The 27,038-nt window shown below is 35.2% G+C and overlaps 1 protein-coding gene and 1 pseudogene across 1 annotated transcript in view; both read right to left on the bottom strand.

Moving 5' to 3' along the window:
• The window catches only part of LOC119524142 (coagulation factor VIII-like), a gene marked incomplete at its 5' end in the record, with an annotated part of 623,301 nt that overhangs the window by 409,256 nt on the left and 187,007 nt on the right, over window positions 1–27,038 (bottom strand).
• The window catches only part of LOC119523973, an 84,951-nt pseudogene that overhangs the window by 1,223 nt on the left and 56,690 nt on the right, over window positions 1–27,038 (bottom strand).

Genomic DNA, 27,038 nt, shown 5'->3' on the forward strand with positions numbered 1-27,038 from the left:
AATTCAGTCTCTTTAATGAAAATATCAGACTATATGTTCTGTAAACAATGAAGAGAACTAAGTGAATATTTAGTCATAACATTCAATGCTCTAGTATCCTGTGACCAGATGGCAATAACCGTGCTTTTCTTCTACTGTTTCATATATTTTTTGTACTTTACAAAATTCCCAGAAAAGAAACTGGCGTGTGCTTGCTTGAAAATCAGCTATGGCTCCTGTCATGCCCTTGATTAAGAAGGTCATTTCTACAATATATTTTAGTTATGCCAAAGCACCACTAAAACAAGTTGAATGTCTTTTTTCCCAAAGAATTTGGAGCTCTCATTAAAATGACATAGCAGCTACACCCATAGATGGAGTAAAATATTTGATTAGTGAGGCATATGATCTCCTGGATGGCTTTTTCAAGAAAAGCCATCCTGTAGTAGCTCATGATTTCAACACCAGAAACCTGCAATCACCCACTATAGGCCTTTCACAGATCCTTCTTAATTACAGATTTCATAAGTTAGTGTTAAGGGAGTCACACCACAAATGCCAGCTTAACCCCTTGGTTCTCTAAAAATGTAACTATTGGTCTGGCATTGTCAGGCCTTCCAAAGAGGGGAAAAACTGTTGAAATTAAATTGTGTTAGGGACAAAAGATAAGATCCTACCTAAAAAGTAAAATTTCAAAACCAGAGAAGATCATTACATTAAGAAAGAGTCTTTTCTCAAGTCTACAGAAGGATGATTTGAACACCAACAGCTGAAGATTGAATGTTGTTACTAGGACACAGTGAATAAACTGCAACCATTTCAGAATTTTTAATAGAAAAAATATATCAGCATGTGGCCAAAATACTGGTAATCAGCCCAGAATTACTTAGGCCGTGATATTATAGTATAACCCCATTATAATGCTAAGAAAGGGAAACACGTATTATGAGCTGCACTAAAATAAGAGAATGAACATTATTATGCACATCAGAAGCATGTTTTGAAGCACAGCAGAGGTTATATTCTATACAACAATATACTTCCTCACAGAGTTTAGTTGCATTTTAAACCACATAAACTAATTGTTGCTAGAGTGAATTTCAATGGTTGTTATTAGAGCACAGCATAGGGGGAGGGGATGGCATGTCGGAGAAAATGAATGTTTTCCAATTTCTTCCAAGTTATGCATTTACAACAAGATTGGTTCGCTGCCAGTCTGAAGAATTTGAAGAATGCCAAATGCATTCTATGCAAATGCACATACAACAATATCTTCTAAAATTAACAGAAATTATATTTTGATTATCCACTTTTCTGGATTACTATTATCACTATTTGAAAAGATGGCCATGTATATAAAAGTGTAAGTATTATATCAGTTTCATTCACATGATAATTGTTTACCTGAAATATACATTACCCCTCCATACACAGTTCCAGCATGGCCATAGTGGGGTTCACTCATTTGGCAACATAGGTCCATTCATTCGTTCTTGGATTGTAACATTCTACTGTAGCTGTTATTTAAAAAGAAGAAAAGAAATGCTTTTTAACCTCAATTTTAGTAATTAACTCTTTTTCCTTTTAGCTGGAACAATAATAAAGTCCAAATAACTGAATATACCTATTACATGTATGAAAAAGTCTTGTATAATTGTCAAAACTAAATTCGACTAGTATCTTAATGTAATAATCTAACACATTTCTGTAATTGCAGAAATCACTGGAATTTCTGGTCTTCTAATATCCTGTTACATTTTTATAATTGGACATCTCTCCCATTTCTTTTCTCTAAAAAAACATGGGAAGAAAATAAGGGAAAACAAATCATGAGGAAGAAAAAAACCTCAATTTTAGGTCCCCCTGTTGACATACTCCATAGAAACAAACATTAATATATATGAAGCAACATTTTAAATTTACTAAAGAATAGAAGTACCTAGGTTGCCTGGTTTATCTACTGAAGGGACTTAAGGCTAATGCCTGACTTCTAATCCAGACCACAAATGGACACTGACAATAATTTTTCCACAATTACACTTTAAAGTCCCACTACCATGGCAGACAGTAGTGCTCTTAGCCAGAAGATGATTAGCAGTATAGTATGAAATTAAGGTCTTTATTAGGGGTGCTTCCTCTCAGTAATAAATTTATCATTTTTAACATAAAGCATTTTGGAGAATTGACCACAACTTACTTAAATATCTTTCAGTCAATGTTATAATCTCTGGAATAAAATAATGACAGTCTAGACAGATGGAAAATGTAATCCTTTTTTAAAAGTCAGAAAGAAATATAACTGTTATGAGGACTTTGGTCCAAAGTATGAAGCCTAAATTGACTTGAAAAGTCCATCCTATTTATTGCAGGCAGGGTAAGTTGCTAACCTAATTTCTTGTCTCCAACTTTTTTTCCTCACTAATAGAACCACAGCACTGCTCAGGGAACTATTGCACTAAGCTTAAAACAAAATTCAGATTTTTAGGTTTCTTTACACCTGGAGCTGATCGTAAGACATAGTTCCAGCCAATGACATGTATGTAGAAGCCTACTGAATAGGACTATTTAATCAAGCCACTGGAATGGTTTTTTTACATGCAGTCAAATGCAAGCCCAACTGATGCATCATCATATCAAAAACCAATATGACCACCAGTAAAACTAGAGAAACAGAAAGAGAGAGATTACTTTTCTGTCCTAGTCAATAATTTCATTTCTTTATCAAATTGACCATGCAAAGTACTAATTTCTCCTCTAACTACACCCATTTTATACCATTTCTCATAATCCTCTACTAATTTCCTTTTCCACTTACTTTAGCTTATAAACTTGAGTCCTGTTTCAAAGGTTTTTACCATTCTCATTTTGATCTACTCTCTTGTTATCTTTGTTCATTGCTTCAGGCTCACACTCTCACCAATTCTGTTTCTTCTAACCCTTCCATTAAGTAGCAGGATCCTGCAAAATAAGGGCTGCTACACAGTTAATGACAAGCTAAAATCATCACATGCTCCGATACTGTTTTAAACTGCTTCCAACCACTGGGTGTCTATTTCAATATCCATTTCCATTTGCTTTCAGCATGACTTTCACCCAACTGACAAGCAAAATCCTATTGAATGTACATTTCTCCCAGTCTCTGTTTCTTTCTCTCTTTCTCTCTATCCCTTCCCATGTAAGGAAGACCTAGCATACATATTGATTGGTACGTGGCATCAGCAAAGTAATTAATGGAAAGATTTTATCTGATAATATAAAGGAATCTAATCACATATCCTATTCAGAAAACGGATTGAAAAACATTTCCAGAGATCATCTTTTCCAACTCTGTGTTGCCAAAGACAGGTTTCACTATAGTTCTATATTTTTCTTAATGCGGGACTCTGTCTTGAACTTCGATATTTTCTAGAGTGTAACACTTCCTCCTTATGTCTAATTTAATCTATTCTAATGCAATTTCAATTATTTTCATCTATTCTTTTACACCATATAGCTAGAAATTGAATAGCTAATCATGCTTAATGATTTATAATATCTTTCCTATGTAGAAACATAATGGTGTTCTTGTGTCAGTGAATTAATTTCATTTTTCCTAATAGGAGTTACAAGAAGCCATCTAGATTCTCTCATCTGGGAGTCCATCAGTGCAAAATGGCTATCAATCACCAATAACCATAATAACTATAAAACAGCCATCCCTAAATTTTTCTTCTTCCAGTTAAGTAATCCATATCCTTTAGCTTTTCCAAACCTTTAATCTTCATGGTCAATTTTTAGACTTTGTCCATGTAGAAGCACTGTTGGGATTAAAAATCTACAGGACTTAGTTTTAAAATGAGTGCATGTAAGTAAAGAAAAGTATACACACACCCTTTCTATTTTCCATATTTACAAGATAGCCAAAAAGGTGAGTTCCCACAACTTTTCGGGGACAGGGCAAGGGTTGATACAAGGCAAGGAATTGGAGCCATGAAGCAGTGTTTCCATCATAGTCCATGGTATGTGGAAATAGCAATGAAGCAACTGGGAAAATCTGGAGCAGATTTCAGCAACCTAGAACCTGTGGGCCAAGTATAGTCCACTGACTGTTTCTGTATAGTCTATAATCTGAAATTAGGAACAGTTTTTATATTTTTAAAGGGTTGAAAAAAATCAAAAGAATATTATTTCATGAGGTGAAAATTCTATAAAATTGAAATTTCAGTGCCCATAAATAAATCTTTATTGGAACACAACCCCACCCAATTTCCTTATAAATTATCTATGGTTACTAATGTGCTACAATAACAGAGTTAAGTAGTTGTGACAAAGATCATATGGCCTACAAAGTTAAATATTTCTTTTCTGGCTCTTTACAAAGAAACTTTGCTGACTTCTACTCTAGAGAATCCATCCACTCATTAGTAGTGGTCTGGTGTTTCACAGACACCCTCCAATTTAAGAGTTACACTTGGGATTTAAGATCACACATCTCACCAGGGGTTCTTATTTTCTTGGGAGAGTCCACTGTGGTCAGGAATCAGTTCCAAGGGATGATGTAGAACTTTCTCAGTCTTTGAGATTAGGAAATGAAATAAACTGTGCCTGAAGAAAACCATTTGGAAAAATGACACTTCCCATAGAGGGGGTTGGACTACAGGATCCTAGAGTGCCAACTGGTGATGTATTGCTTCATCAAGAAAATCCCAAATCCATTAAGGAATATTGAGTTATTTGATAAGTTTTGGTTATATTACTGTACAGTTATTTGAAAAATACCTATAGCATTTTCTATGTTATTTCATTATGTGAAAGTTCTGTTTACTAATATTTAACTGAAGCTAAAGATATATGAGCTGCCATATTCTTCTTCAATATAGAAAACCTCAATGGAAGATCAATATCTTATGTGACATAATTTTGAAAGATGCCAGAAATAACTGACTCCTTTTTCACTTAGGTGACAGCTACTCTAAGTCTCCCTTGGTTTCCTATTGTAACAGTTATCAAAGGGAAGTGTCATCTCCAAGGGATTATATATCCAGCAATAAGCCAGCTCACATATACACTTCTAGTCTTTCATGTAATATGGACTTAAATTTTCCTTAGGTCTCAATGAAAAAGATTTTAAATGTCAAAAGCATTAATATGATCTAAAATGTCTTGCAAATTTATTTCTATAATTGTATATAAGCAATACTTATTATGTGTATGAAGAATAAATGATGTACTGGTACTGATAAACCTGTTAAATTGTTAAATGACTCTCCCATCAATCTCCTTTTCATGCCAGCCATTCCTAATGTCCTTTGTTTACAAAGGCATATGAAGGTATCAGTGTAAACAGTTAATATAAGAATGTTAACTTAGTATAACAGCTGTTAGTTGGGGGTAATTCCCCACAAAAACACTATATAGAGAAAGTGAGATGTTTATGGGGCAGGAGAAGAGTGAAACCTTCAGCCTGTGGCTGGAGCATTTAGAAATAAAAGCAAGACAGGGGGTGGGGCAAGACAGCAGAGTAGTGAGGTATGGAATTTAGTTACTCTACTAGGGCAGCTGATAAATAGACAGGAACTGTATGGAACAGCGGTTTCAGGAACTTCTGTGACTGGACACACATTATATACCAGTCTGGAAAAGGTAGAATGGCTGAGATCACAGCAAAGAACTGTAAGTTTCCCCGGCCAGGGGTCTGGAGCCCCTCCCCTACAGGCACAGCAGACTATCTTGGAGCTGGTTCCCTGAGGGAAAAAGAAACAATATGTGCTGAGAGCAAGAAGGGAGACTCGACCAGGCCCCAATTTCAGAATTAATTAACAAATTCAGACTGCTGAATAAAAGCTCTGAGCCCAGATAAACCAAGAGCAGGCATGAAAGGAACCAGGAGAATTTGGTCCAGCAGAGAAGAGGCAGGGATAACAACAACAACAAAAGAAAAAAACAGAGACTTTTGGAGTTGGAGGTATTCAGAATACTGGGAAAGGGCTGAGATCCCAGAAAAATGCACACACAGAAATGGGTACCAACTCTGATTCTTGCTTCCAAACCCGGGGAGCTGGGGTCCAGCTCTGAAATGTCTTTTCCCCCTTTTTTTCTTTTCTTTCTGTCTAATTCTTTGTTTTTTACTTCTCAATAGCCCATCAGAGCTGCTAGACAGCTCGGGCTTCAACACTGCCTCTGGAAAGGGCAGAATTAAAGTTGTCTGAGAGTAAATATTCAGGTGAAAGAGATAATAGGCTAAAAGGTGTATCTTTAAATAGTCTACACTGGGATTGACAAAATTTGGGAGATGGGGAAAGGCCTTGAAAAGGGATTTCCTTTTTTAAAAAACTATTCTAAGTAGCTCATTACAGAAAGCTTCAGATATCTGCAACTAGCAGCTGGTCCCAGGCAAGGGCAGAGCTAAGATAGGTCTGGGGGACAAAGCAATAAATCTAGTGGGAGAGATAATCCCCTAAAGGACATAACTTCCCCAAGACAAGGGGTGGGCAAGCTCAAGTGGTGGCCCTTATTCAGAGAACTCAGACCCTAGGGACTGAATAACAGAAATACCCTGAATCAGTGATGTCCCCTGGCAAGGACAGGATCTGCTGAGAATTAAAGGCACCACATCTCTTTACACCAGTGGTGAGCTGCAGGCTGACAAGCACCACCAGCTAAACAGAATAGGAAAAGAACAGTGTCTAGAGGTTTCACAAGAGGATCTCACAACCAGCAGGGTCTCATTCTCAGGGAAACTTCATATGGAGTTCACACTCCTCCTAAGACCTGGGCCTGTCTGGACTGGAAAAATATTGATTGGGGTTGATGATACCTGGGGAGACCCTCTCACAAAAAGGTTACATACAGGCAGGGCAAGAACCAGAAAAACAAGGGCTGAAAAATTCTGATAAACTAAACAGAAGCTATGCTGGAGGTTTGGAATAAGCTTACCTAAACACCAAAGAACAGTTAGAGAACAAAGCCAACCAACAAGAAAACCCTAGGTACAAAGGAGAAAACTAACTTCAGAATAAACTAATCAAGAAAATCATATGCCTAGACAGCTAAAAATAAAAAGCCATACTAGGAAACATGAAATGTGGACCAGCCAAAGGATCAAACAAACACTTCAACTGAGATACAGGAATTGAAACATCTAATTAAAGATATCCAAACAAATCTTCTAAATCAAATCAATGAGCTGAAGGAAAATGTGGTGAATGAGATGAAGGATATAAAGAAGACACTGGATGAACATAAATAAGAATTCATAAGCTTGAAAATACAAGTAGCAGAACTTATGGGAATGAATGGCACAATAGAAGAGATGAAAACACAATGGAGACACACAACAGCAGATATGAATAAGCAGAAAAAGGATCAGTGAACTGGAATACAGGACATCTGAAATCATACACACTAAAGAAGAGATAAGAAAAAGAATGGAAAAATAAGAGTAGAGACTTAGGGAACTGAATGAAAACATGAAGCACACAAATACACTTGTTATGGGTGTCCCAGAAGGAGAAGAGAAAAGGGGCATAAAGGATAATAGAAGAAATAATAACTGAAAAATTTCCAGCTCTTATGAAAGACATAAAATTATGGATTCAAAAAGCACAGCATATCCCAGAATAGATCCCAATAGACCTACTCCAAGAAACATACTAATAAGATTGCCCAATGTTAAAGGCAAAGAGAGAATTCTGAAAGAAGCAAGAGAAAAGCAATCCATCACATACAAGGGAAGCTCAAAAAGACTATGTAGGGATTTCTCCACAGAAATCATGGGGGTGAGAAGGCAGTGGTATAATATATTTAAGATACTGAAAGAGAAACACTAGCAACCAAGAATTCTATACACAGCAAAACTGTCCTTCAAAGATGAGGGAGAGATTTAAAATATTCTCAGACAAAAAGACACTGAAAGAGTTTGTGAATAAGAGACTTGCAATGCAAGAAATACTAAAGTAAGTGCTAAAGGATGACAGTAAGACAGGAGAGAGAGGTTTGGAGAAGAGTGTAGAAATGAAGAGCATCAGGAAGGGTAAAAGGAGGGAGAGAAAAAAATAAGATACGACATATAAAATTCAAAAGACAAAATGGTAGAAGAAAGTACTGCCCTTACAGTAGTAACACTAAATGTTAATGGACTAAATTCCCCAATAAAATACGCACTGGCAGAATGGATAAAAAAAACAGGACCCACCTATATGCTGTCTACAAGAGACTCACTTTAGGCACAAGGACAAAAAATAGGTTGAAAGTGAAAGGTTTGAAAAAAGATATTTCATGCAAACAACAACCAGAAAAAAAGCTGGAATAGCCATGTTGATATCAGACAAATTAGACTTCAAATGTAAAACAATTAAAAGAGACAAAGAAGGACACATTAGATTCATAAAAGGGACAATTCATCAAGAAGATGTAACAATCATAAATATTTAAGCACTGAGCCAGAGTGCTCCAAAATGCATTAGGCAAACACTGACAACACTTAAGGGAGAAGTAGATACCTCTACAATATAGCTGGTGACATCAGTACCATGCTCACATCAATGGATAGAACATCTAGACAGAGGATAAATAAGGAAACAGAGATGTTGAATTGTATGATAAATGAACTAGACTTGATAGACATTTAAAGAACACTACATCCCACAACAGCAGGATACACATTTTTCTCAAGTGCTCATGGATCCTTCTCTAGGATAGACCACATGTTGGGTCACAAATCAAGTCTCAACACATATAAAAATATTGATGTTACACAAAACACTTTCTTGGGTCATCACGGAATGAAGTTAGAAATTGATAACAGGCAGAAGGTTGGAAAATTCACAAATACATGGAGGCTAAACAACATACTCTTAAACAACTAGTGGGTAAAGAAAGAAATTACAAGACAAATTAGTAAATATCTTGAGGCAAATTAAAATGAAACCAAACATACCAGAACTTATGGGATGCAGCAAAAGCAGTGCTAAGGGAAATTTATTGCCCTAAACGCCTATATTAAAAGAGAACAGAGAGCAAAAATTGAGGAATTAAATGTTCAGCTGGAGGAGCCAGAGACAGAACAGAAAACTAACCCCAAAGCAAACAGGAGGAAAGAAAGAAAAAAGATTAGAGCAGAAATAAATGAAAGTGAGAACAGGAAAACAACTGAGAGAATCAACAAAGCCAGAAGTTCATTCTTTAAGAAAATCAATAAAGTCACTGACTCAAGAAGAAATATATGACCTCAACAAAGCAATCACAAGTAAAGAGATTCTAGTGAGTCATCAAAAAGCTCCCCCCCCCAAAAAAAAAGCCCAGGACCAGATGGCTTCACAAGTGAATTCTATCAAGCATTCCAGAAAGAATTAGTACCAATCCTGATCAAACTCTTCAACAAATTTGAAGAGGAGGGAAAGCTACCTAACTTATTCTATGAAGCCAAGACTGTAATACTTCTAGAAGAAAATGAAAGGAAATATCTTAATCATCTTATGATCAGAGGTAGTTACCCAGACTGTACACCCAAAGCATGAGCAACCAAAGAACAAATAGACAAATAGGATCTCCTCAAAAGTAAACTCTTTCGTACATCAAAGGACTTTTTCAGAAAGGTAAAAAGGCAACCTACACAATGGGAGACAGTATTTGGAAACCACATATCAGATAAGGGTTTAATATCCCAAATATATAAATTGATCCTACAACTCAACAACAGAAAGACAAACAACCAATTAATAAGTAGGCAAAAGATGTGGACAGACAGTTTTCTGAAGAAGGAATACAAATGGCTCAAAAACATATGAAAAAAGATCAAATTCACTGGCTATCAAGGAAATGCAAATCAAAACCACCATGAGATACTATCTCACACCTACCAGAATGGCCATTATCTAAAAACCAGAAAATTTCAAGTGCTGGAGAGGATGTGGAGAAAGAGGCACACATATTCATTGTTGGTGGGAATGTAGAATGGTGCAACCACTCTGGAAGACAGTATGGAGGTTCCTCAGGAAGCTAAATACAGATTTGCCGTATGACCCAGCTATTCCATTGCTAGGTATATACTCAGAGGAACTGAAACTTAAGACACAAACAGACATTTGTAAACCAATGTTTATTGCAGCATTATTCACAACTGCAAAGAGATGGAAACAGCCCAAATGCCCATCAGCAGACAAGCGGATAAACAATCCGTGGTATAAACAGATTGTATATAACACAGCTAGCAGACAGAACAAAGTCACAGAACATATAACAACATGGATGAACCTTGTGGAAGTTATGGTGAGCACAGTTAGCCAGAAACAAATGGACAAATACTGTATGGCTCATTAACATGAACTAATATTAATGAGCAAATTTTGAGTGTTAAAGCTGAGAACACAGGTTATCAGGAGATAGAAAGATGGTAGAGATCGGGCATTTGATGATGGAGTATAGACTGTTCAACAGGATTGATTGTATAGATCCAGAAATGGATAGCACAATACTGTGTGATGGTCGCACAATATTGTAAGTACACCAAACAAAGATGTCTGTGAGAGAAGTTGAAACAGGAGGGCTAGGGGCATGTATGACACTAGAAGGAAAAATAGATGATAAAGACTGGGACTGTGTAACTTAGAGAAACCTAGAGTGGTCAATGCCGGTAACTAAATGTACAAACATAAAAATGTTCTCACATATGGGAGAACAAATGAATGTCATCCTTTTAAAGTGTTGAAAAAGGGATGGTGTGCCAGTTTGAATGTATTATGTCCCCCAGAAAAAGCCATATTCTTGGATGTAATCTTGTGTGGGCAGACATATCAGTGTTGATTAGATTGGAATCCTTTGGTTGTTTGCATGGAAATGTGCCCCACCCAACCATAGGTGATAACTCTGATGAGATATTTCCATGGATGCATGGCCCCACCCATTCAGGGTGGGCCTTGATCAGTGGAGCCATATAAATGAGCTGACAAACAGAAGGAACTCAGTGCAGCTGTGAATGACATTTTGAAGAGGAGCTACAGCCAAGAGGGACACTTTCAAGAAAGCACAGGAGCTGCAGATGAGAGACAGTTTGAAGATGGCCATTGAAAGCAGACTCTTGCTCCAGAGAAGCTAAGAGAGGACAAACACCCCAAGAGCAACAGTGACATTTTTGAGGAACTGCAGCCTAGAGAGGAATGTCCTGGGAGAAAGCCATTTTGAAACCAGAACTTTGGAGCAGACTCCAGCCACGTGCCTTCCCAGCTAACAGAGGTTTTCCGGACACCATTGGCCATCCTCCAGTGAAGGTACCTGAGTGCTGATGTGTTACCTTGGACACTTTATGGCCTTAAGACTGTAACTGTGTAACTAAATAAACCCCCTTTTATAAAAGCCAATCCATCTCTGGTGTTTTGCATTCTAGCAGCATTAGCAAACTAGAACAGATGGTATTGGGGAAAAATATAATCAATGTAAGCTGGAGTCTATGGTTAACATCAACATTGTAATATGTTTCCATTAAATGTTACAAATGCAATACACCAAAGCTAAATGTCTATGGGAGGGGGATTTAAGGGAGGAGTATTGGATTTTTGATGGTGCTGTTGCTGTGTGACCTTATTATTGTATTGTATTGTATTTTTATTTTTTATTTTATCTTTTTTATTACTCTTTTTAAAAAAATTTTTGGAGTAATGAATAGGTTCAAGTGCTGGTGATGAATGCACAACTACATGTGATACTCTAAACTGCTGATTGTTTAAACTCAGAATTGAATATTAGAGCACAGCTTATCAGGGGAACACTTATTGTAATGTCCCTAGATTGTAAGCTCTTACAGCACTCACCTCTATTCCTGAGTTGTAATGGTTATCTTGAAATTCTGTAATGCTGAGCTCTTTGTGTTTAACCTGGTCAGTCTATGGAAACTTGGGTATCTGTATGACACCTGAAACTCAGAGCTAGAGCTCAGCAGATATGAATGTCAGTGTTACCTCATACAGCAACTGTTTAAAAAACTGAAAAAGAGTTCAGACTTCAATTAGAAATCTCAGTGAAGTGGATCTGGTTAAGACTAAGGCAAATCAGGCCAAAGGGTAAAGGACAATATTGACTATCTTTTAAAACTTCAACTTCTGTGTGAGACCAAGGCAAGAGATGTTTATTTGGTTTATGATTTATATTTTTCTATAGCACACCAAGTAATTTAACTGGTATGGTCAGTTTATTCAAATACCATAATTACATGGAACTTTGAATTGGGAGTGAGATCTGGTTGGTTTGTATAGGTTAGTGTGAAACCCTGATATATCCCGAAGTAATTGGGGCAGAGAATAAAAAAGGATTTGCAGGGCCCCCAGGAGGAATTGAGGAAAAATGTGGAAATATTAAACTTCCCCACCTGAGTTATTACTGATATTCTCACAAACATTGAGGACTAAAAAATTAGTAGGCCAAGCCCTTGATCTTGGGGCTTGCCCTTATAAAGCTTGTTACTGCAAAGGAGAGGTTAAGCCTACTTATAATTATGCCTAAGAGTCTCCTCCAGAGAACCTCTATTGTTGCTCAGATATGGCCCCTCTCTCTCTCCAAGCCCACTCAGCTGGTAAACTCACTGCCCTCCCCCTTATGTGGGACATGACTCCCAGGAGTGTAAATCTCCCTGGCAACACAGGACATGACTCCTGGAGATGTGCCTGGACCTGGCATCATAGGATTGAGAAAATCTTCTTGACGCAAATGGGGAGGCGAAATGAAACAAAATAGAGTTTCAGCGGTTGAGCGATCTCAAATGGAATCGAGAGGTCATTCTGGAGGGCGTTCTTATGCATGATAGAGATATCCCTTTTTAGTTTTTAGTGTTATTGGAATAGCTAAAAGGAAATACCTGAACCTGTTGAAGTGCAACCCAGTAGCCTTGATTCTTGAAGATGACTGCATAACTATGCAGCTTACATGGTGTCATTGTGTGATTGTAAAAACCTTGTTGCTCAGACTCCCTTTATCCAGTGTATGGACAGACGAGTAGAAAAATGGGGACAAAAATGAAATGAAAAATAGGGTGGGATGGGGGGATGGAATGTTTTAGGTGTTCTTTTTTACTTTTATTCTTATTTTTTTGGAGTAAGGAAAATGTTCAAGAATTGATTGTGGAGATGGATGCACAACTATATAATGTACTATGAACAACTGATTATTCACTGGAGATGATTGTATGGTATGTAAATATATCTCAGTAAAATTGAATTTAAAAAAAAGAAATATAAGCAAGAGTTTCTTTAGAACCAGAATCTAATGTTTTGTATTAAAACAATGGGCCCAAGAAAACTGGAAAGGGCAACTGACACAAATACTTTGCATATTAAGACAAAGGAAAAATTATTAGTGGATAAAATTCAGAACTCATTAATATTTTGGGGGGGTTGACAGGATAAATATCATCTTCAGGTTCTGTTACTTCAATAATAATCAATGAAAGTGTGTGACAAGACAGGGCACTCTACTTCTTGTTCCCACTTTGGTATAACATAAGAGGAACTCAGTGGGCACAAGGTAAGTCAGAAAAATAAAGCCTCTGCCTTCTTGGTTTTATGTAATGTCTTTCCTTGGCCTGAAGATTACAAAATTCCAGGAGAATAAGAGTCTTTAATTAATATTAGGAACAATATATTAAATGATAGTAGCTGCATATTAACAGGGGTAATAACATTAACAGGCAAGCACCAACTTTGAAAAATGGAGCTATTTCCTTTGAGAAAAGAAGTTTCAAAATGACAAATGACTGCCAGGGATGATGACCTATAATTATAAGTGAACTCTTAAGGACTGTCTGAAACAAGTGTGTTTTTTCTAAGAAACTACAACCAAGCCTCTGTATCTTCTGGATAATTCCAGACACCATAAATTTAAAATTGTATAACAATATGGAAGTATCATGTCAGCACTGACTGAGAACACTTGAAATGACAATTCCATACTAAGGGTTCTCAAGCCTCAAATGTTTTTAAAAGCCTTTTTTATTAAAATATATTGGGAAACTTATATAGCTCATGATCATGCCACTAAGTCCAACAATCTAGATAGTCAGGTCTTAGATAAAATATCACCATAACCATCAAAAGTTAAACCTTGAGGTAGAAAAGTTCAGTGATAGTAAGACCATGTCTCTAACAAGCAAGGGCTTTATAAAACTGTAAAGTATAATAGTTGAGAGCAGTTTTGTTTTTGTTTTTTTTTTCCAAATAAATAGCTTGATCTTGAATCCCTTAAGCCACCTTTTAATGCTTAGAATGTTGAGAAAAAAGATTCTGAGAATTACCCTTAATTAATTTTAACCCAATGCTATATTTTAGACTTCCCCAGCCTTATGGATCCTGGATTACTGGTTAATTACAAGGATCTATATATAACAGAGAATAAATGAAGGAGGGTATATGTGAAACAACAATGGTAATGATTTAATGATATATGTCACAATATAAAATGTGGTCTTCCCAACATCCTTTCCGGAAAGCTATCATATTCCAATTTTACCCAAAATAAGAAAATTATACCATATACTCTTAATATGTATAACCAAAATATTGCTACGTTGAACTGTAGTTGAGACCGATCTTAGATTAGGAAAGCAGAAAAGTGACCATTAAATGAAGAAAACTGTTCGGTATTTAATTAAGAGAGAATAATTTCAAATTTAATAGTCACAAATCATAATACAGTAAATAAACTTTCAATAATATTGAACACTGTATATTCAATCTATAAAGAAAACTATCTTATTTTGTGGTCTTCAATAGGTAACAGAGGTAACATTATGTGAAAGAGGAAACAACAAATGTCAGTCCTCTGTAATGAGAATTTTAAAGTGCTCAGTAAAATATCCTGGAAAATGAGGAAATATGCCAAACTTCTGCCTAAGATTCTGTTAGAATTTAAACTAGTGGAATATACATTTTTTTTCAGTTGAACCTTGAAGATGAAAACCATATATTCTACACAAATAAAATATTCTGCAGCATATTGATTTATTTATAAGATATAATTTGAAACCTTTATGCCAGGTAAAGCATACAGATTGTCTCTATTATTTTCTGAGAGAAACAGTTTCAAAAGGGGGTCTTTTTAATAATTTTGCCTTTAATTTTACAGAACCACTTATTTTATTATTTTAGAAGTATTTCAGGATAAAGAAATTTGTTTCTATGCTTAAAATATATGCACACACTTACGCAGTTCACCAGCTGCATTTCGCCCACTGACCTCATACAGATAACCTTTGAGGGCACTTAGGTGGAAAAGGTGCGCTTTTCATTTAAAGATGCAACTTGCATCCATTTATTGTAACGGGGATCAAATCTGAACACTGTATCGACTGCCGTTTTCCCTTTTGTTTCATAATTACTCTGTCCACCGATGACATAGAGAAAATTTCCAATGACGGCAATGCATCCATGGGGGCTAGTGATTTCCATTCATGGGCCTTTTCATCATACTTGCACAATTCTTTGCTGACAACCAGCTGCTGCCTCAGCACTCCTCCTAGTGTAACCAAATGAGTGGTATCAGACCGAATGGCAGTCCTGTCTGACTGTATAACTGGCTGCATATATGGCATCATTTGGTAATTGCTGACTTCCAAAAGCAGATTCACACAAGTATTGTCAGTTCTCATGAAATCCACGGTTTGCACATAATTAATAAGCTCCTGTGGTGTCATCAGAGGAAATCGTATGTTCTTCATTAATTTTGCAGCAAAGTCCATTCGAGGCTCTTCCAAGCGTAGCCAGCAACAGGTGGCCTTAAAGAGCTCAAGTTCAGTGCAGTGCTTAAGGCTATTACTGGAAAGCACAAAGGCAAGACGATCTAAAGGGAGTTTCAAGAACTCCCCAGTGCTTAGCAAAGCAGGAAAATTTTTCAGGACAAAATTATTGACATATTTATCCACTTCTGTCAGATTGTAGGTGTTGGCAATCCTTCCAACTTCCACACAATGGTCTAAAGCGACCTATTAAACTAATAAAAAAATTAAAACACCACTTTCAGATGGAAATTTTGAAAAAAATAGAAGGTTATGCACTTACGGTACATCTTGAGCCACTTGTCATTCATTATTATTAAATGTGCCTCAGCTAGGAGATCCACAAATAGAAAACTTCTAGTACCTTTTCCCCCAAATTTTCCTTTTATGTAAACAGGCATCACTGTTATTATCATTCGTTTTGGTTTCTTCAAAATTTACTGCTTATAATGGAAAAATTTAATAGGACAGTTATTTTGATGATGAAGTTATTTTCCACATTAGTTATCTGAAAATATAAGCAAGGGAATCACTTTCTTGAGGCTTGGAATGGATGTATCTATATCAAATTACCTCTGTAGTTTAGTTAGTTTCTGGTATCTTCTGGGCAATGTAGCATTCCTGAGCAATTCTCTTTCTCTCAGCATATTTTGGCTCTGCCTGGAGTCAAAATGAGCCCAGGGCAATTTGCCCTAAACAGAGTAAAATACACCGAGCATGGAAACTAGGCAAAGAATGGCAGCTATGAAGAGGCCCTTCTTCAATAAGGCATCTTTTCAATGCTCTAATAACTGATTGTTCAGCAGTGAAAATAGAATTACCAGCATCAGCAAATATAATGCAAGGAATAAATCACAAAACAAACCTACCATATGAGTGTCATTGTGTGCGAATACACACAGAGACAGGTCACAGGCAAAGGATTCAAATGTTTTTAAATTTTGTCAGGGTGTGTGTTTGCAATGTCAGACAAACATTAATGCAACTGTGCTGCTAACAGATTGGCAGATGGTTAAGAGAAAATCGTCCTTTTACTCGGAAGCTGAAATGAGACACATTACTCTTCTGTGTAAAATAACAGTCCAGTTAGGATAGAATATCACAGAATTCTTAGTACACTCACACACTTATTTTCATAGATTTTTACTCAAGAAGAATTTGAAATTTTTAAGCAGCTGATTTGCTTTAAAAAAATGACCAAAATATCTTTTCAACTGCTTATTATACCTGGTAGTTATATAAATTAAAAAAAACTAAAATATAATTGTAATATAAAAGAACTAGGAAAATAAAGTAATAAATTGTGGGCCTCTAGAAATGTTTGGCTTAATATTGCATCAGCACCTTAGAGTTAACATTTTAATCCAATTATAGGAGTAGCAGGTTGGTATTTCATATACTTTTAAGTTGTGTAAATCCATAACTGATTGCCTAAATCACCTAAGTGGAAGGGATTCCAGTTTGAGGTAATGGAGCCCCTTCCTGAGGCTAGCAGGAAATAGCTCTTCCCCAGAGCAAGGGTAATCCGCACTTTATTGGTATGGACAAGTAAACACTGATGACAATACAAATATAATTCCTAAGTGTGCAAATTCTCATGGTTACTGACATGATTACTAATAACAAAAACAACGAAGTATGGGTACTTTGGGCAAAATGATCCTACGAATTGTTAGTTAACAATTGTCAGTCACCAATTTATAGCATATGAAATAAACCAAGAATAAAGATTAGAGCCATACATTATAATTTAGAAATGGGTTCAGTGTATTTAATTCCTTCTTTTTTCCCTTTTTAACTTCATCCAATAGGAAAACAAATTATTAAAATAACAAGATAAGGAAACCTACCTTTTTTTTAAAGGCATTTAGAAAATACTTTCTCTATATTCAATATGCTCGCATACACAGGCTCAGGACCAAAAAAAACCTTGACAGACCACCTAGTTAATATAGATAGATATCTATGCTTCTGTTAAAAATTGCCAGAAAATGGTATTTCATAATCTTCCAAATTGTCATCTTCTTGACAGAAGGGCTAAATATTTTCTATAGCTCACACACAGGTTATAGTGAAGGCTAAATATTACAAAAAACAGCAATATAAAATGAAAGATACAGTGACAGATGCAACTAAAAATAGAATGCTTATAGAATTAATATAGTAAAATACTAGAATCTTAGTAATTTTAAAACAAGACTCAGATAAGAAAAATATGTAATAGGGACTTATTTTTTATCAAGTAATGTAATCAAAGTTAAAAAATTAATCATAGAATATAGAAATTAAAGAACAGTTAACAATATAAGCAGACCCAAAATCATGGAATAATGGTAAACCATATTTAGAAAAATACAGGATTATTCAATTATAGTTCAGTTGATTCCACCTCTCAGTCATGATTCTTAGCAGATCCATAAACATTTTGCCTAGATAGTGTCAAATAATGAACATGTGCAGTTAACATAACATATAATATAATCAAATTTGTGTATACAATAGAATACTTTTAAAATATAAAGTACAAAGTTTAAAGCTTATTTTAAAATAATTTCAAAGGTACAAAGAACTCTAATTTCACCTGAATATGTAATTTGACCAAAATTACAAAGAAGGTGCACTTGAAAACAGAGTTATTACAGAAGTTAATCCAAATAATTAAATTACCATTTTAAAGGCTAGGGATGCAAAAAGGGACAAAATTCTCAAACATTTAAGGAAACTGATGAAACTGTTTTGTAATCAAGTGCACATTTAAGTCTCTTTGACACAAATTGTTATAAATTATTCTATTGTAAGCAAGCAACTTCTACAGTCCTCCTAAAGGCACTTCCAAGAATCATAATTTTGAAAGTGGTATTTACATTAACATACAGCTACTCATTGCTGTTATACTGCTAAATTATCCAAATTACACCTGAGGCACCCAAACATTGTCATTAACATAATTTGCATTTGAATGGCAAGTTTCGTCGGAAATCTGTGATGTTATCTGTTGAAAATCAGTGTCTTATACAAAGAAATTCCCATTTAAGAAAAATTCGTATATACTTTTTTATTCTCAAGGGAAATACAAAGACTAAGAAAACTGGCAAAATTGGGGAGCTTCTTTAGACATTCAGTGTACCAAATTCTCGTTGGTGCTATTCAGTTTGTTAAATCGATGGCCTGGCTTCAAGTACAATTAATGAAGAGAGAACATATGTTCACAGAAAAAGATTGGGAAGAAATGAATCAAGCCACTTTGGGGAACAGAAGATATAATAGGCATCTTCTCTCCAGCTTTCTTCTACAGATGAGAACATCAGAAGACATGGGGAAAGCACCCTTTGGTGAGAGAAGAGGGAATGATTAAAATTTAAAGAAAAAACAAAACACTTCCCTTTGTCTCTTTTCAGTTTCTAAATGCCATTTGAGGTAGATGATGATGTCTCTAGCTTGGGGAATCCAACTCTCTTATTCCTTTGCACTTTCCATGCACTTCCATTATTGGATGCAATGTTAGTTATTACAATGGCTTTTGAGCCATTGGAGTTGCTACTCCTAATGCTGTGTGCCAATTGAAAGGCTGTCTCCTATGTGAAATGAATGGTTCACTAGAATCTTGCTGGGGAGTTGAGGTGGTTTGAGCTCCAGCGAGGCTTCTTCTCACTCCCCTGCAGAGTCCTAGATGGCAGATGTGCAAGAATGGGATGGTCTTGGTTAAAGGCAGAGTTGAAGAGATGATATTTAGAATATCTAACAACCAGTGGAGGCTGGGTACCAGCCAATCAGAATAGACACCCAAACACAAACAACCAGTATGGTCATTTGAATACTACTCACTGAATATGACCCTTAGCAATAAGAAAGTTAAGCTTGGTTTCATGGGGAAGAGAACAGTTTTGATTCATTGTGAACTATAATTATCTATACAACTTTTTCTCCAACTTGCATTAAATCTCCCCAAAGACCATACATATCTTAAAAGACATGTCCATTAACTTCTATGGAATAAATCCAATTTAAATATTGAAAGTGAAATATGATTGTTGTGCAGTACTCTCTGCATTACAAATAACTGAGTTGTGGACACTCTATGCAGAATTACTGTATAAACAACCACCCTTCCTGACAGCTTGCTGTTGCTAGCACTACTTTATAGCAGAGAAACTGTCTTTTCCAATAACTTCTGATTGCCTTCATTTTTCCGCCTGAGAGAACCATGTCCTCGCTTTTCCTCTTCCTTTTGCCTTTCTTCCATATGCACCTTCTTTCTTTTCCACTGTTTTCAACTCTTCATTACACCTGATCATCTTGATAAAATTTCTCTCCATTTCATTTTGAGTCCCATACCTCATCACTGATATGAAATGTATAGGTGAAACCAATTATATAACTGTACCAAGAAAAAATTAAACACAAGTTTTTTAAAAATGGATTTAAAGAAAGAATGTCACCAAGTCAAAAAGTCCAATAGTGTTTTCATTCTGTGATTAAATATGCTTTTATATAAAAGTAAGGAAAATGGTTTCTTGCTCACCTTTATTCTGTTTTATTTACTTAATGTTTAAATTCTAAAATTTCCAGTTCAATTACAAATGCCATATTTCATCAATGTGCATTAAGTTGGGTTTTGTGGACTAGCTTATAATCTTCCATAACAGAAATTCTGAGGGAGCAAAAGCTCAATGCTATGAATTACAAATTGTGAACAATAAACAAAAATTTAACCCCAACCAGTCTGTACATCAGGGAAGAGCTGTACAGTATTTAGCATGCTGTACTTAATGCAATGTCTTAAGGACAAAACTAACATCATTTTCATAGGTATATAATTAAACAAAGGCAATCTTCCATTGTCTCCATGGTATATGAAGGTCAGTATTTTTAGTTTTATGGAAATTTTTACCTACTGTGCTTTATATCCTTTACTGTCATCCTTCTGTATTCTTTTCATACTTCTCTTTTTCCACAACTGCCAAGAATATAACATAGCAAGAGCATAAATGTCAGAGCCAATAAACTATAATACTAATTATGATTCTGAGAGAAAACCTTACTGCAAAGAATGGCAATGTTAGGAAGGAGGTGCTTTTATTTAAAGAAGAGGGATGGTTCTTCTATCAAGCCTGATGTTTTTCATAGAAAACTGATGTCTCTATCCCTCCAAAGGCTAGGGTGGCTTTAATACTGTATTGAGAAATGTTTTGTGGGTTATTTGCTGATTCAGATTATATGTACCACTGTTCTCCTTCATCCTCACAAATGGTGAGGAACAAGATGGAATAGAATGGTATTAGTTAAATCTCAAGAGTTATCTTTCTCAAAGTTAAATCTCAAGTAGTGAGTTCAGTTGTTTGAGCTATTGTCTCGCTATATCATTAAACATAGAAAGCCTATTTTGCACTACACCATTTGGACTCAGCACACAGTTCTTAAAACATGAAATCATTATATTACAAAATTATCTGTGGTAACTTAGCCTATAGGTAAACAAGAAACAAATCCTCCTTTACAGTATCTTGAAACTTTCAGTTCTTATAAGAAGAAAAGGCACCCAGGGATACTGTTTTTTCCTGATACACTTGACTGCTGAGAAGGAAAGGGGAAATAATAAAGACTGTACATAGGTTTAACTAAGAAATGAACTGCATGAAAGAGGAATAAGGGAAAAGCTAGATTTCACACATTCCAGTAACTGATCTAGAAACTTTTCTAAAAAATTATCATGGATTCTGAGAGGGAAGATTTTCACTATAAAATCACACAGACATATCCAAGAAAAACAGAATGAAGGGTATGTAGAGTGATGCTAAAAAAAAAGCAGTGTTGCCTAAAAGCTCACAGGCAAAAGAAAAGGCCTAAAACTGAGAGAGGTAGGAATAAACTATACCACAAGTAATCTTAGTGAGGGAGAAGCCTCCTCTCCATTAGAAATGTGTTTTAGAATGTTTGCAGAGGACACCAGGAATGAAGAACATAATCTTAAAGAAAATAATAAATGGTTATGAAAATGAAGAAATTTCCAAAGGGTTAAAACATGAGGTTATAACAAATGTATCAAATAGATTAAAGACCCAACATTCTAATTACTGGCAATGTGTTAATATTGCAAAATTATTGTGATATCATCTTTAAATAATAACTGCTTTAAATATAATTAGCTAGCACAAAATTATTTTCTAATACTATTATTTTGAAAGTTATATACTGCTATAACTTTTCATGAATTGTGTTTTTTTCCAGTTTGGTCTTTTTTCTTTCAGGTAAAGAACTGGTCACAACCAACACCTGAAGTTATAAGGACTAATTTTCCATATTAGAAAACAGATCAACAATGCCTCTAATTAATGATTAGTTCTAACGAAATCATGATTGCCCTTAGTTTGGCTCGGGACAACCACGTGTTGCTAAGATCAGTGTAAAGCAATGTTAACAGTCTATAAATGTAGGCATTAAGTGTTACTAAGAAATTGGTTTTTGGACTTGAAACATTTAAAAAATACACTCAATACAGTTCATTATTCTTTGAAATGAAGTCTTTATATGATGTCAGTGGCACAAAACTAGAGGAAAGATGCTTACACCTCCTGAGGGGAAGAGCCTTGTATGATTAATTTAAAATGAAATTTTAGCACCCAAATCCAGTAATGGCAACAAGCAGTTAGGTGTCACAGGAAATGAACAAACTTCCCTTGGACTACTTGTGCAATACAGATGACATCTTAGAGAAAAATCCGAATCAACAATATAGCCATGCTGCCATAAAACCCTTAAAAATAGCAATTAGTTTAAAAGTTAACAAGTAATTGTGAGACAGTTCACTGAGTACTTTAAAATGAAAACAAACAAGGAAAAGAGACACTTTCAATAATCCAGTTAAAATAGCTGTTGGCTGACATTATAAGACAAAGAGTAGCTTGTTAAAATAATAATTAAGGACAACTTCTCTCGGACCCTGGTGTTTTAAAGAAGGCTCCATGTTCAAAAACTGTTATTTTTAAAGACCTAACAGCAATTATTCATGAACATTATAATTGATGTGAGTTAAAACCAATTACAGAAAAACATATTATCCATCAACATAATGAATTAGACAATACATTTAAAATGTACTATTGCCATGATTTTTAATTATAAAAGCAAGCTCTCTAAATTTCTTGGCAATACTTCCCTACAACTCAGGCATTTAGTTTACCAGAAGTAGAATTTAAAGGTCTTAACTAAAATAAGATACCACTCTTCAGCAACTGGGTGACTGCTAAGTAGTTCATTGATTGGAAACGACAGTGCCCTCTCTTATTGATTAAAAAATGGCTAAAAACAATTCAGTGGGTGATATGTTCCTACAGAATCAAGACATATCCTTATAGATTTACACATACATATTAGTTCTTCTTAAGACCTAGCTCCCATATTAAAGGAAGAAAAATATCACTGAGCCTAATTTAAAAGACGTCTAGAAGCTCAAATTACTTTTCCATAGAATTCCATTTAAGAAGAATACTTATATAAAACTATTAAGGTGGGGGAAAAACATTGTTTAAGGAAATGACATTATCAAACAGGTTAAGGTATATATCATTATCAAACACTATTAATGTCTGACATCATTTGATTACACAAAAGGCATTTATTAAATGATTTCATTTTATAAAAATGCACCTGCACTGTTTTTCTGCTTGTTCCCAGACTACATACCCCATGAAAACTCTCTATAATGGCAAAAGTTTCACATGTCTATGCAATAGACTCATGAGTCCTACCTTAAACAGACTACACCAGAGTCTACCACAGACGCAGTAAGATTAAAAAATGTCTTACCCCAGATATGAGAAATACTTTACAGAAGTCCAAAACCGGAAGAATCTGTAGAAAGCTGGCAGCTTCCAGTGTGTCTTGAAGGTTGTCCATATTAAGAGAAAGCTTTGCAGTATAAATGAAATCAATAATTTTCTTTAGACCAACTTTGCTCATGCCATATAGCTTAATGCACATTAAATCTTGTTCTTTCATTCCACCTTAAATAAAAAAAGACATTCAATTAAGTGAATGTAGATAATTCAATTAAGGTCAAACTCACTTCTTCTGCTAATGAGATGTAATAAAATCAAGAAAAAGTTTTGTTCTGTGTAAGCATTCATATCAGAGTGAGGCTTCTGCATATTTTGCGATTAAAAGAGAGGGTTTAAAAAGGAATCTCTATACTAATGGGGGTCACATGATGCAAGTGCTTCCAAAATTTTCTCCTATCACTTCATATCTTTTGTTGGATAAAGATTTTTTTAGCAGGACCCAGAGTCTTTGATGGCCAATTCAGGTATGCATCTAGAAAAGAAAAGCTGTGAAATAAAGATAGACAGAAGTATGAAAAAGGTACATCCATTGCCCATATTTAAAAAGTGCCAAAAACTTAAAAAGCAATAACAAAAAAGAAGAAGAAAAGACTGTTGCCCACAATCATACCTACTGGTGTATATTCCTTTTGAAACTGTTTCTTTTGTAAAGGCAAACCCAAAAGAATTGAATTTTACTTTAGAAATAAAAGAATTTAAACACAGATTTTTTCACATTCTTTTAATGTGGATGCAGAGTTTAAAAAGGCAAACTACCTGTGAACATAGCTTTGAAGTAATCACTAGCAGATGCCATCATGACTCTATGCACAGGGAAGGCATCATCTGTGTCACCTGGCATCAGGGTCACATCACAAAGCAATCCTTCAAGTTGAAGCTGGTCAAAGCCCTACAACAAGAACATGAATTGAGCCACTAATCAAGGTAAAATGGGTATGAAATCTATGTGTGCTAAAATTTTGTTTATATATTAATGCAGAAACAACATATTTGGTACATAAAGCTAACAGAAAAATTACTTGGAAGAAAAATAAAACTGAACAGCTTTCTTGATATGTGACAATGTACATTTATTTCAATGTAGGTAAAACATAAAATTGAGACTAATTTAGATTAAGACCAAATAAGGAGGGAATATATACATTCACTTATTTACAAAACCATTAAGCTTTTATCTTATATTGAAAAAAATTACCTTGTATACCTTCTGCAAAATTAGGGTGCGAGACTAACATTCTTGTCCATAAGAAATGCAAATATTTTAATATTTTATAGTGCTTTACTGAGACAACTTTTTTTTTCTTTTTGAGAAAGAAAGTTAGAGAGCATCTGCGTTAACTGGAAGATAGGAGTTCCTTTCCAACAATTAGATTGTTCCGATCTCTGAGAAGTAGGAATTGTGCTTTAGGTGTCCCTATACTTAGTATACAGCTGCTGCCCAAGCAGTTAAGTTCAGGATTTAATTATCTTTGTTAAAAAAAAAAAAGTCCAGGGAGCACCAGCATGAGACTTAATTGTTCCCAGGTACCTAAAGGTATACTGGAGAATTACTAGTCTAGCACCCACAACTCAGAGGAGGCACAGGACTCTGGTGAAAAGAATGCCTGTGATTAGTTCTTCCACCTACTCCCTTGATGATCCCAACCAAAGCCAAATAATTGGTAGTTCTTTTGGTCTACATTTGGGAGAATGAAACACTTTAAAATTATAACAGGCTGGTAAAATGCATCAAAAGGAGACAAATTACAATTTAATAAGGAGGCTCAGAATGTGTATTTTGGCAAATTTGAGTCTGTAGTTTCAAAGACAGAAATGTTTCCTTTTTAAAAAATCATGATACACATACAAATTTCATTCTAATAATATAATATAATAATGTAATGCAACAACAACCAATAGCAAGGATTGTTCTATCCCCTTAATGGATTCAATAAAACTTTTATTTCAAATTATGCTTCACAGATTTAAGAAGCACAAAGTACAACATAATAAGGAATGCTGTTTTTGGAATATTAATCCTATACATATGTATAATACATACCTCAGTCTAAACATCTTTTAATCATAAATTCTCAATGTTTTTAAGTAAACACTTGAATCTACAGAACTGGAACTTCAAGGAAATTATCTGATACAGACACTTTCTCTCTAGAGAGAAGAATTTTTATCCCCCACAATTTATACATTAAAATAGTTTTTTGAGGTACATATTCAATTATCAAAATCTGGAAAGGTCAGCTAAGACACCAGTAGCATTTACCCACTTCACAAACAGAATCATTTTGCTTTCCTTTATACTGCCTTAAAAATTTCTTTACTCTAACCTTCCCCTCTCCTCCATTTTGTAATTTTCCCCATAACTTTTTTCCCACCATTTTTCTCTTCTTTGTATTAAACTTATCCAGTGTTATCAATGCTTCAAATGCTATTAAATAAAGGGAGCTACTTTTCTGAAACTATGAAAGACTGAAACATTTTAAATGTGTTTGAAAAATTTTAAAGTTGTCATATTAAAACAGAAGAGATTATGAATTGACATTATGCAGCTACCATATAGAAAAGAGATTAGCTAGGAATAATTTATATAAAAGTGGGCAGATATCAATAGCTGTCAAATTAAATATGTCATTGTGAAAAACAACACAAATACTGTCAGGTATTAAAAAGGAATGTGATAAGCAAAGTTATACACTAAATACTACATTAGAAAGAACTTATGAGCACACTATCAAGTTTTGATGAAAACTTTGAAAGGGAAGTGGAAAAAAATGAAATGTATCTTGAAAAGAGCAATAAAAATATTAATGGAAAGTATATTTTATGAACAATGGTTAAGGAACTTAAGAGAAGAAGATTAAGGAATGACTTTACTCCAATCTTTAAGTAAATGTAATTTGTTTGATCAAAACAATACCAAGCATATTTTTTGTAAGGCTGCTCTTCATTTTATTCAGAGGAAAGAAAAGGAACAGATAAAAGTAAATTAAAAGAGACGTATAGAGGCATTTCAAAGGAGAATTGTGGAAAGATGGCAGAGTAGGGAGCTCCAGGATGCATTCTTCCACCAGAACTGTTAAACAGGAAACTGTCTGAAACAATTATTTTGAAACTCCAGAGGCCAGACGGAAGAGCAGAGCAGGAGGAAGAGGCTGATAAATTATGGTAAAAAACTCTAAATTGCTCTCTCCACAAGGAGGATACCAGTACCCATTCCCCATACTCAGGGCAGGCCCCCTGGGGTCTAGACCCTGGCTGGCTAGCTGGTGACAGAAAGGGACATAAAAAGCATCTTCCCCAAGACCAGGGGTGGGCATGGCGGATCACTGATCATGGCTTTTAATTAGTGACTTCAGATAGCTAGAGGCTTGGCTCCAAGGGTTGCCATTGTATCAATCCACCCCAGACAAAGAGAAAGGCCTATAAAGACAAGGAAAACTCTGGACACTACATTTGCTTTGGGCCGACATTCCTGATAGTAGAGCTGA

This window comes from Choloepus didactylus, chromosome Y (genome assembly GCF_015220235.1).
Source record: "Choloepus didactylus isolate mChoDid1 chromosome Y, mChoDid1.pri, whole genome shotgun sequence".
NCBI classification, from domain to species: Eukaryota; Metazoa; Chordata; class Mammalia; order Pilosa; family Megalonychidae; genus Choloepus; species Choloepus didactylus.